We start from the raw sequence: 11,818 nt of genomic DNA, 5'->3' as shown, positions 1-11,818 counted from the left end.
AAAGAAGAAAAAAAATAATGTAATACTACATTACACAAACAACATAACAAATGAATAAACAATACACAAATTTACCCCCAAAATCACATCCACACAGATGGGCCATCAAAAAGGCCAAAACGGACAAAAGTACGGGTTGATTTGCCCACCGGGGGGGAGGCCAGAAAATCTAAATTTAAAATCCGACCCACCTGAAAGCGACCCTTGCCCAATGGGTCACTTCCTACAATCTAAAATAAAATCCCTGGTGCTAGTGGGGGCATTTCCACCGCACAATCGCAATGCTGTGCGCGACCGTGAGCCAGAAATGCCCTGCAAAGAGACATCAGAAGAGAGGAAAATCACTTACCTCTCCCCTGATGCCTCTTTGCAAACCCCCCCAAATATCTCAAAACCAACCTAACACCTCCAGGCGCAGGAAGCAAATGGCTTCCCGACCGCCTGGGAATCCCTGAAGATGTTGGCGCGTGCTGTGCGCGCTGACGTCATCAGGGATTCTCATGGGGAGGGGGACAACAGAATTACTGTGGTTAACTGCGATGCTGGACAGAGGCACTTGCATCCTTGATTTTCACAAGCGCAATCCTAAAACAGTTCCTATGACCAGGAGCTTCTTTCTCCCCATCTGCTGCTCTCAACAGTCTCTGACCATTTATACACATAAGAGGCATGTGAACTCAAACAGAAGATCCCCGTTTGGCAACGCCCACCAACTAGCGGAGTGCACCATCTTTCCTAAATTTACCCACTATGATGGACAGCTCACTCAAGGGACCTGTGCACACATTGGTGCGATGGCATAGTAACACACATGATGAACATAGAACCCACTATGAACCATAGAACCCACTATGATGAACAAATGGTCTCTGTTTCCAGATACCTAAGAGCCTTGCTAGTTTATTCAGATAACAACCAACACACACTGGGGTCGATTGTGAAAATATGGTATTATGTACAAAAAAGGGGAAAATGCTCCTCTTTTAGGTGTCCCCTCACTCACCAGGGTTGCCCCACGGTGACATGCTTCATCATTGGGGCCATCCCAGTCCTCTACGGGCTGGGGCGTGCTGCGACTTGCGAAAGTTACGTAGGAGCACTTTATTAGACTATGTGTGGTGCATGTGTATTTGAGGAATGGACTATGTGATGTGTGAAATACCTGCCCAGTAGGTTTACAATAAACTTTATTCTTGCATCTAGGTGGTAATAAACGGGGTGGAAAGATAGGCTGCCCTAAACGTAATGTGTCCAGATGTACCTATCAACTCCTATCGTCGACATGTTTCGTGCATACCCCAAGCACTATGATGGACAGCTCACACAAGGGACCCCTGCGCACATCTGTGCAATTGTATAGTAACGCACACATGGACACTGGAGACAAAGATGGCGCTCGAGTTGCGGCACAAACTCTGGAAAACAATCATCAACACAAAAACATTTGTGAGCTTCCCACTATGATGGACAGCTCACTCAAGGGACCCCTGCGCACATTTGTGCAGTTGCATAGTAACGCACACATGGTCAATGGAGACAAAGATGGCGCTAGAGTTGCAGCACAAATTCAGGTAACAATCAACAGCCCAAAAACATTTGTGAGCTTCCCACTATGATGGACAGCTCACTCAAGGGACCCCTTCGCACATGGCATAGTAACACACACATGGTCACTGGAGACAAAGCATGTGTTTGAAAAGCAGCACACAAAAAAAAACATTCATCAGGCCAAAAACACTAGTGAGCTTTGCCTAGGCAGCACAGGTGTGTTTTTTAGCCACACATCAGTATAAGTAATGAAGGACAGAGGCACTTGCATCCTTCATTACAATGAGCACTATTATTTTACTTTATAAATGACCCCCATCAGCATTTTTGTAGAAAAAACGGCCTTTCCACAACATTGCAGCCAAGAGAAGACTTCATAGATAATGTTCCCCCAACAAGGGGAGCGACCCTTCCCCAAGGGGCCGCTCCCCGAACTACGAAATTGATCATGAAACAAAAAAAAAAAAAAAATCCCTAACATTCCTGCTGCACGATCGCACGATCGTGCAGCAAGAAACCTCTAAAGTGCCCTCGAGGGAAAGGAAAAGCCTTTCCTTTCCCTCGTTAGAAGTGAAAATGCAATCTCCCCCGCCCCAGCCGCAAAACAAACCTCTTTCCAATCCGACGCGCAGGAAGCAAATGGCTTCCCTGCGCATCGGTAAACAAAAGGAGCCTCCGGTGACGTCAGCGCACCTCGCGCGCTGACGTCATTGATGACGCGGGCGGGGAGGGCGGGGGGAGGCAGGGGAAGGTCTTCCCCTGCCATCCCCGCAGAAAAGAAAACAATCGGGCAGACTCGGGGGAGCGCTGGCGCTTCCCCCGAGGGTGGGGCTCATGACGAGCTGGGCTCGTCATGAGCGTGCGAGGAGGCTACGCCATGACGAGCCCAGCTCGTCATCAGCCCCGAAGGGGTTAATGCAGAGTGATCCGAGAGATGTAGAGGGAGGTAATCTATTGTTATCAGAGTGTCTTTCAAAGAATAGCTGAAAAAGGCGTAGTCAATTCTAGACTTGTGCTTAAAACGGCCATTTCGAAAGGACACCCCCATTTTGTTGCCAACTTGTTCTCTCCACAAGTCTGCCAGGCCAAGTTGTTTCATTATTGTAATAAGAGTTTGCCTCGATTTAGTGGAACTGCAGGCTTTAGAGCTTGTGGATTTGTCTAGCTTGGGGTTGACCACGATATTGAAATCTCCCATCCAGATCACTGGATCCTGAACTAATGTCAGATCATTCCTAACTGCATCTAGATGTGATGGATCATCCGAATTGAGGCCATAATAGCCCACCAGGGTTCGAATTTGGCCTTCCAGTGATACTCTCACTATTAACCATCTCCCTGTATGGTCTTCTTTGTAATCTAGGATTTGCGCTTTTACCGATTTCTTAAAGATAAATATTATCCCCCTGATGTTAGCGTTGTGATCTCTCTTCTACCCCTCACCCGAAGACCATTGACGTTCCAGGATATATATTGAACAGATGTCATTTTATTATATCTATCCCTACCTCCTTCATGTTATTTCCCTTCCACTGGCAACGTCTGTGTATTGATTTGTTATAAATCAGATTTTGAAAAATAGGGCACGCTAGAATACAAATTGGGTTAGGCTTGTGAGGACTTTTTACTATTTCTCCCCTTCTTCCCACCCCCCCCCCCACCCCCCTGGGAAAAACCCCCCTACTTACTGTGGCCTGATGTCTGGCCAACTTTACGCCCACTGCAGCCTTGCTCCTTTGACCTCTACTGCAGGTAATTTTCTAAATCAGAGCTGTTATTGTTAACCCCTCTAAACGTATAAACGTAAGGAGGGCCTCTGGCTATTGTCCTTAAGGAAGATTTTTTTTTTTTTTTATATTTTCTTTTTTTTTTTTGTATTGCTCCCTTTCTTGATTTTATCTATATATTGTTATTAGTTATGTTTAAATTGCACTTTTTTTTCTCCATTTTTCGTTTTTGTTTATATTTATTTATATATTTATTTATTTAATATTTGTTTTTTCCCCCCATATTTTTTACCCATTTTATCTCCCTTATATCTTTGTTTTTTTATTTTATTTTTTATTTTTAAATTTTTTTATTTAATTTTAGGGTTCTTTTTTTTTTTTTTTCCTTCTTTTGTACACCCTTTCCCTCTTTGTTTTTTTGCCCATCTCTTAAGACGGCGGACATCTGGGACCTACAAATACCTGTGTTTCCACCCACCTGAGCCTGGGTTATTTTGCTTTCTGAGCCTGAGCGTGGTCTCGTATGCTCTCTAGTAGCTCATCTGCATCTTGTATAGAGCGGATATTATGCATCTTGTTATTATACATAATCCGTAAGAATGCAGGAAATCTCATCTGAACTGTGGCTCCTAGTGATCTAAACTTTTCCATACGCTGTCCCAGCTCGTCTATCAAGAGTGGTTTTAGAAAGATCTGACCGTACCTCAATAGAAAAATCTGGACCCTGTATTGTTTTTGCCTTCAGGGAAAGATTCAATACCTTTTCCTTGAGTGCATATGTCAGAAAGTTAATTAGGACCTTTCTAGGTTTATTTCTTGCCGGGTTCAGACGGAAGGGGTCACGGTGTATTCGTTGTATGTCTCTTTCAAGGATATCTTCTGTCTCGTCCAGATTGAGAGAGTCCTTTAATAACTTTACTATAAAGCTCTTGAGATCAGCCCTCTCTTTTCCCTCAGGGATCTTCAAAATTCGAATATTATTGCATCTGGAGTAATTCTCCAGCACTTCAATTCGCTCCCGCATGTTCTCTCCGTCTCTTTGGAGGGTATGTATTTTAGATCTTGCAGACTCTAGATTTGAGGTCAGGGCTCCCACTGAGCTCTCTAATATTTCAGTTCTTTGACAGAGACCATCGACTTTCTTTTCCAGTATGTCGCAGGACGCTCTTATCTCGTTCTGATTAGCTTTGGAAACTGCAAAGTCATGTCTTATTTCTTCTCTCATCGCAGTTATAGAGCTAACAAGAGCCTCAAGGGTGCTGCCTACTCCTAGTTTCTCCTGCCCCCAGTCTGCTACCTCCTGTCTCACCTCCTTTCCTGATGTTAACACAGTGCGCCCCCCTTCATCTTCCCGCCGCTCCTGTGGGTTGGGTGCCTCACTTGCGTTACTAGTCTCCGGGAATGTTGAGCGACTCAACGGGGTGGCATTTAAGGGTGACTTGGGTTCAGGCGCGGGACTCCCTAGAGGAGCCGGTGATAATGTCCCATCCAAACTCTGGGTGGGGAGATGTCCCTCCCCTGAAGCAGCTTTTAACGTATCCTCCTGTTTATCCTGTTGTAGACCTAGAATGTTTGATGTTGCCATGTTTTGTGGAATTTCAAGTACCTGGGATATGGGTTTAAAAAAGGACCGCAGTGATGGAGTAATGCCCTTGGAGGCCTTTAGGCTTTTATTTTTTTGGGGCTTTTTCTGTTTGATGGTTTTGGCCCCCTTAATTGTGGCAGCTCTCCTTAATTCTGCTGCTTTTGCTTGATAGTCCAGCTCCTTTGCTATATCTTCCCCCAAACTGCACTCTGGGACCTGTAGTTTTTTCACCAGTATGGCCCCTCTGTGACCGCCCCTGGTTTTGCTCCTTGTTACTCTTGTTTGGGGGTCTGCATCTCCAACTATCCCCCTTAGGTTTGGCACGTCACTGCTTGATTCAAGAATTTGATTCTTAAATAGTCGAGGATCTCTCACCTCTTCTATGTGAGCCACCTCCCCATCTGGTATCCATGCAGGTGAGTCGTCAGCTGATTGAAGCCGCGGGGTCCGGCGTCGGTCTACTCTCTTCCCTCTCCTTTTCCGCTGCCGGCAGCGATCTTGCTGAGAAACCCCCAAGCTGCGGCCGCTCGGCCGCGCCGAACCTCCACGGCTGCCCGCCTCCAACTCGGATGATGGGCAGGAGCCGGGGAGAAGTCAGCAGCGGGCAAACACATCCACAACCCCAGGTATGAAGAAAAACGACTCGAGAGTCTCGGGAAGTGAAATCCGCTATCTTATCCAATCTTTTGTTATTGTTCAACAAATGTATGCGATTGGCAGCTCCATGACGAGCGTCTTCTACTGCGCTGCAGCAAGGGTCTCAGAGGGCTGCTCGGTGCGTGCGGTCCGCTCTAGCCGGCGGCCGCCATGTTTTCCCCCAATGTCCTGGTTCCTTATGGAATGTTTCTAGCTGCCTAGGAACATTAGAATGTACATAGTTTACTCTTGAGGTTGTGTCTGTTGGAGCTGGCTGCTTTCTAGTTGGCTGCGCTTCCATGTAGCCTTACAATAAATCTACTCAAGACAACCATCGTTTCCAGCATCATTACTTCATTTTGCTTTGCTCTTCTTTGTCGTTCAGCTTCTGCAGCCACCACATTCTGATTGAAAGATGGAGACCTACTTCTTCAGAGGAAAATACATTTCAGTTAGAAGTTAGCTCTTGAAGTTATATGTATGGTAAAACATTACAAAAAACAATATGGGCTGCTCCATTCATTCTCCGTAGAACACAAAAGACAGCCCTTTTTCCAAAAGAGTCAGGCTTTGTCAATGAATTGGGGGAGGGGCATGCACTATGAGATATATTTTCAAAAGTGCACAATGAGAGGAAGTTAATCATGGAGACGTTCTTCAGGATTCAGCTGCCACAAGCTGTTCCTGGAGAGCCACCTGGATCCTGTATATGTCTCACCCCCCCCCCCCCCTTGGAGAGATCTCACCACAATACACCCCACCTGCTATGATCCTTGACCAGCCTCCGGCACTGAATTGGAATGTGAAAAAAAGATAGACATTTTCAGGTCATATGTTCAATACACCATATCAAATTTATTTTATTGAAAAGGGCGATTATAACCCTAAATACAAAAACTGACATTGCAGTCTTTACATCTTTAACACACTTTTTGCTATCCACTGTTTATTTACTAATTTGTCTGAACATTTTTATAACCAAAATAATCTTCAGAATCAGGCATTCAAAGGAAAAGTAAGGGTTGTGCAAATACATTTTTTTTCTTGTCCTAGCTCTATGTTTCAGACAGAAAAATGCTTTTTGCAGCATCTTCCACACATTGCCTGTCTGAGATTAAAATGTATTTGTACAAGGCACAAGCATTCTAAATGATTATGTCTTATTGTTGTATTTTGTGTAAAATGTTTTTCCAAATATCTCATATTTATCCATGGAATGCATGACTGGACAGTGATTACCCCTCTTAAAACCCATGTGCTCTTAAGTGAATTTACAGATAATACACTTACCACCTGTCTGATTCGCATGCTTTAAGCTGAGCATGGGGGCTTAACCAGGCTGCTCCCAGGACACTGCATGTCACATGAGAGGAAGAGCATGTGGCTGCAACGAGGACAATACCAGAATAGTCTGGGAGTTCATAAAGATCCAGGTACTAAGCTCCTCCCAGTGTCAGAGGGAGACCTTTCCCCACCACTTGTGGAAACCAACTGCCCTGCTCATGTGGTGTTGTCCATTCAAATTTGCGCCCACGCTCATTTGGGTCCCAGTACACACATAGGTCTTAGGGTACTTTGGCTGATTCTCTCACCAAAATCTCCAATTTCGCATTGATGGTTAAAGGGGCTCTCATCTTGTTCATCAGCCAAGGTGGCAGTTTGACTATGGAAAAGAGCAGCAGGATGGAGGAGGATGGTGTTGTGATTGAGAGAGGATGGCTCAGAATGACTACTAAAATGTCTGACTTCCTCTTCCTCTAATTAATTTCCTGTTTGTTGCGGTAGGCGGAGACCTCTGCGTGCAGGAAGAAATAGTCCCCACAAGGAAGTGTAAGCTCTTCATACAGGAGAGTGACCCCCGAATGTAGAGAAAACCTAGATCAATTGAGAGGATCACTAAACTAATAACAGAGATTGTATGCCTACTGTAAGTGTGAAAAGTAAGGTTTTTATTTTGATTCTAAAAAAACATGTTTACTAGTTAATACATAGAGTTGTCTTAGGACACTACATATGGAAATTGTGGTAATAGTCCACTTTTCACCAATGAAGACAGACTTTCCATTTTTGACAAGCAAGATGATGTCTACCTACAATGCCACACTAACCACTCTCCATGGCTCCGGTGGTTCTGGCAACAGGAGATGGTAGCCTGAAAGGAAATAAATGCAAAACTACCTTATATCATGGTGCAGAGCATGTGGCTTCATTCACCTGCCTGTATCTTCGGTTCAGTCCCATTGTCTGATTGGCGAGATCTCAATTGATTATTGCTCTGGCGCTGGCAAGGCTGACCTGTACCTTTGTTGCAAGGTGGTCTAACCGCTCGGGCCGAAAGATGCCGCCTCGACCTAGCAAAGTAGTGAAGGAGAAGGAGAAAGAGTGGAGGGACATGCTGCCAGTAAATACATCTGCACCTCTCCTTCCTCAGTGGGCGACAGGGGGGAAATAACAGCAGTGGTAATCGATGCGGGGTCAAAATCAAAAGCAAAACTGGGAGCTATGGCAGAGAAGCCAAGACTGCAGAAGGATAAACGGGTCACACCTAGCCAATCGGCACATGCGGAGCTAAGGTAGCAAGTAATTCCGGTGATTTTCATGTCTGCAGCCGCATGACACTCTTCGAGGATAGCAGAGACGGAAGTCTGATAATGCCAGATACTACTCCTGGAGAGATGATCTCCAGTATAGTGGGGATAGTGGAGAAAAGCCTATCACATGGGGAGGCAGCTACTGTGCCTTTTCAGACCCTGGCTAGCTTGGGCATAGGGGAGCAAAGCCAACAGGAGGGGTTGGTGGCAGCCCCCCCAACTATGACTACTCAAGGCCAGAGCTAACTCAGAGGAGCCCTGATATAGGGTACACTGCTTCCCCCAGACCAAGGCGAGAAATCTTTTTCCCTGATTGATGACTCTGAGTTGTCATGGTTAAGTGAAGATCTTTCTGAAGAAGATTCATGTTCTGTGGGCTCCTGAAGTAGTATAGGCAGTGGGGTTAAGCTTCCCACAACACAAAAGTACCCAGTGACCCTAAAGAAGCAGTAAACAAGGAGTAGTCTTACTAACAAGGGGACTCCTTAAGCCTGCTGCACTAATGTAGCCTCAGCTTTTCCCCAGCAGCTGATTTGGGACTACTCCGCAACTCAGCAAGTGTACGAAGAGACCAGGGGTCAACCCCCGGATGAGACCACCGTAGGCTCTACAGACTACCCCACTATGGAACTCATCGATAGCCCATTATAACAAGTGCAGGGGAAACCAGAGCAGAAAACCACAGGGCCCATCTAACTACGAAAAAGCTTCAGAGTGAAATACCTTGTCAATAAGCTGTGTATAGACATGGTGAAGAGAGTATCTGTGGTAAAAGCACGGACAGTGTTGGCGGAGGAGAGTGCTGGCAAGCTACATGCACACGTAGATGAACATGACACTCAGTTGGATGATGCACAATGGAAGCTAGAAGACTTTTAAACCGCCAGAGGTGTAACAATTTGAAACTTTAGAGCATAGTCAAAGATGTTGTAGGAAATGACACTCGGGCCTCATTGTTAGTCTGTTTAAGGGTGCTTTTCCAGGCCGCCCCAATTGGAACTGGGATATGGAGGTGCAACAAGCACATAGGTTCCTTTTAATGTTGAAGAAAGCTCGATAGGTAGACCACATGGAAAAACCTAGGGTGATTTTAGTTCAAGCAGTATTCAAAAAAGTATGGCCAGGTGCAAGACGTTCATATGATGGGCATTCCTTTTTGTTCGGCCCAATTTCTGCCACTCCACAGTTAAGAGGAGGTGGCAACTGTGCCAGATGTCCTCTCCAGGGAGCTGGCTGTCAGATGTTTTTGCTTAATCCTGCCAGACTAAAGGTTATTTTTAATGGCAGAACTTGTTCCTTCACTTCAGAAATGAGGGCACGAGAATTTTTGGATGTGATCTCAGCTGGTTAGGATGGTCTTATGGGGGGAAGCACAGGACAGTGTTGAGAGGGGACCTTTGCTTTTTTCTTCATCGGATGTTGTTTTGCTGTGGTCTTTTAGTTCTTTGTGGCTCCCTTCAGGCCACAGGATACACAGGGGGTGTTCAATTTTTCTTTTGATTCACCGGAGCCAGTGGGAGTGGCGCCTCCCTAGGAGTCATCACTAGGGTCAGAAGTGGCATGTTGCTTGATGTAGGGTTGGGGTTGGATGGAGGGGGTTGCGATAGGGTTGGGGGGTATGGGTGCTATCGAGAGTAGGAGAGTAGGAGGGGGAGATAGAGGGCAGAGAGGGGGAAGTGTGCAAGCATACAATGATAAAACGTTGGAGAAGCACTTGAAGTATTAGGGGGTGAAATGTTTAATTGTTGCAGCATGGCATATAGGGTGTTGTTTTTTGTACTTTTCTAATGAGTAATCTTCGTATTGCGTCAGTTAATATCTGTGGACTCAATGATCGGTTAAAAAGGCAAAGGGTGGCCTTTGACTTAGGTGTTCTAAAAGCGGATATAATATGTTTGCAAGAAACACATATAGAGAATACAGACCAAAATATGCTTAATGGCCCAGGTTTACAAATGCTTTGCTGTACTACCCAAGGGATGTACACCTAGGGGGTTGCTATCTTATCAAGAAAGGGAGCTTGCAATTTTCCTCAGACATGCACAGACCAATTTGGTCACTGGCCCATTATTGAATGTTGTTCCGCTTGAGGTTCTTTTGCACTGTGTTCTGGATGATCCAACAATTTTTAGCTGGTTAAATAATGATTTGTCGCTTTGGCCATTGCCCCTTACTGTCTGTGGGGACTTTAATATTAATGTAGGCAATAAGTTGTTTAAACAAGACTCTAACAAGGTAGAAAACCAAAAGTTTATTGGGTCCTTTCTAATTTAAGGGTAAATCATGGGCTGGCTGATGTATGGGGGAAAAAATTATGATGGATCCGAGTTTTAATTTTTTCTCCACCCTCTCCACAAGGTGGACGTCAGGCTGGATTATTCCTTTATATCAGAAGAGCTTGTGCTAAATTCACGAAGTTTTTAATTGCCCAGGGTTATGTCAGACCATAATCTATTAGTACTTGAGGTTGAAATGACTCTTTCACCAAAGGTGCACTGTAGATGGTCAATTGAGAAGGCACTCCTATAAGATCCAGAATATGTAAGACATATGCAGGGGTGGGTACCTCAGTTTATGATGGAAAACCATGGTAGTGCTTCAGATGTTATCTGGGACACATTCAAGGCCAGTCTCCATGGCGAAACCCTGAGCTACAGCATTGAGTGTCAGAAGAGAGAGAAATCACATATGTCGGACTTTTATTTAAGCTTAGCTAAGGGAGAATCAAAACTGGTTGACTTGGTAATAACAGAGCATGGAATTGAGAATGCTTTGATGGAAGTAGCAGTAGCCAAAGCGGCAATCACTGATATTTCTGCAAAAAATCTGCTGGTAAATACATAGGGGGTCATTAGGATGGCGGATTTCCCGCATACTCCGGGCCGGCGGAAGCCACCGCCGGCCCGGAGTATGCGGGAAATCCGCCGAGGAGGCCTGAAAGACCCACCGCCAAATCAGGATGGCTGGTGGGTCTCCCAATCCGTCCGCCGCTTTTCCGCCGTGGTCGGAAGGCGACCACGGCGGAAAAGCAATAACATGGCTGGCGGTGTCTATCAGACACTGCCAGCCATATTAGGATGCAGGGTGAGTCATGCTTTTCCGCGGCGGCTTTTCCGCCGTGGAAAAGCATACGGACAGTCACTTTGGGGGCCCGTTGCGGGCCCCCTGGGTGAAGGTTGCGTGGGGGGTGCACATGGGGGGTACCTATGGTACCCCCCTGCCCTTGCGTGCACGAAGCGGCAGGCACCACGCGGTGCCTGCCGCTTTGTGCATGCAAATGCACACCTTTCCTTTTTTGCATTGCGGCGGATGCTGCTTCAAGCAGCATCCGCCGCAATGTAAAACATACAGGATGTGACCGCCAGGGTGGCGGTCACATCCTAATTGCTATGGAGGGACCGCCGCTGCCCATGCGGACGGTCCCTCAAACTCAGGGGTGGCGGACGGACGCAAGTCCGTCCGCCATCCTAATGACCCCCATAGTGTGGCGGGAAAAGTTCTATGAATATAATGAGAAGGTTGGGCAGCTCTTGGCAATTAGAACTAGAAAAACTATTATTTGTGACCATATCAAGGAAGTTCAGGACCCAGCGCTGGGTATAAAATCAGCAATTTTATCAACAACTGCACTCTAAGGATGTAAGTGAAATAACTAACAATATAGGGAGTCTCTGACTTCAGATCTTGAAGATGCATTAGAGACAGACGAAAGACAGCTACTAGAGCAGCCT

Source organism: Lissotriton helveticus, chromosome 6 (genome assembly GCF_964261635.1).
Source record: "Lissotriton helveticus chromosome 6, aLisHel1.1, whole genome shotgun sequence".
NCBI classification, from domain to species: domain Eukaryota; kingdom Metazoa; phylum Chordata; class Amphibia; order Caudata; family Salamandridae; genus Lissotriton; species Lissotriton helveticus.
This window is presented reverse-complemented; position numbering follows the sequence as displayed.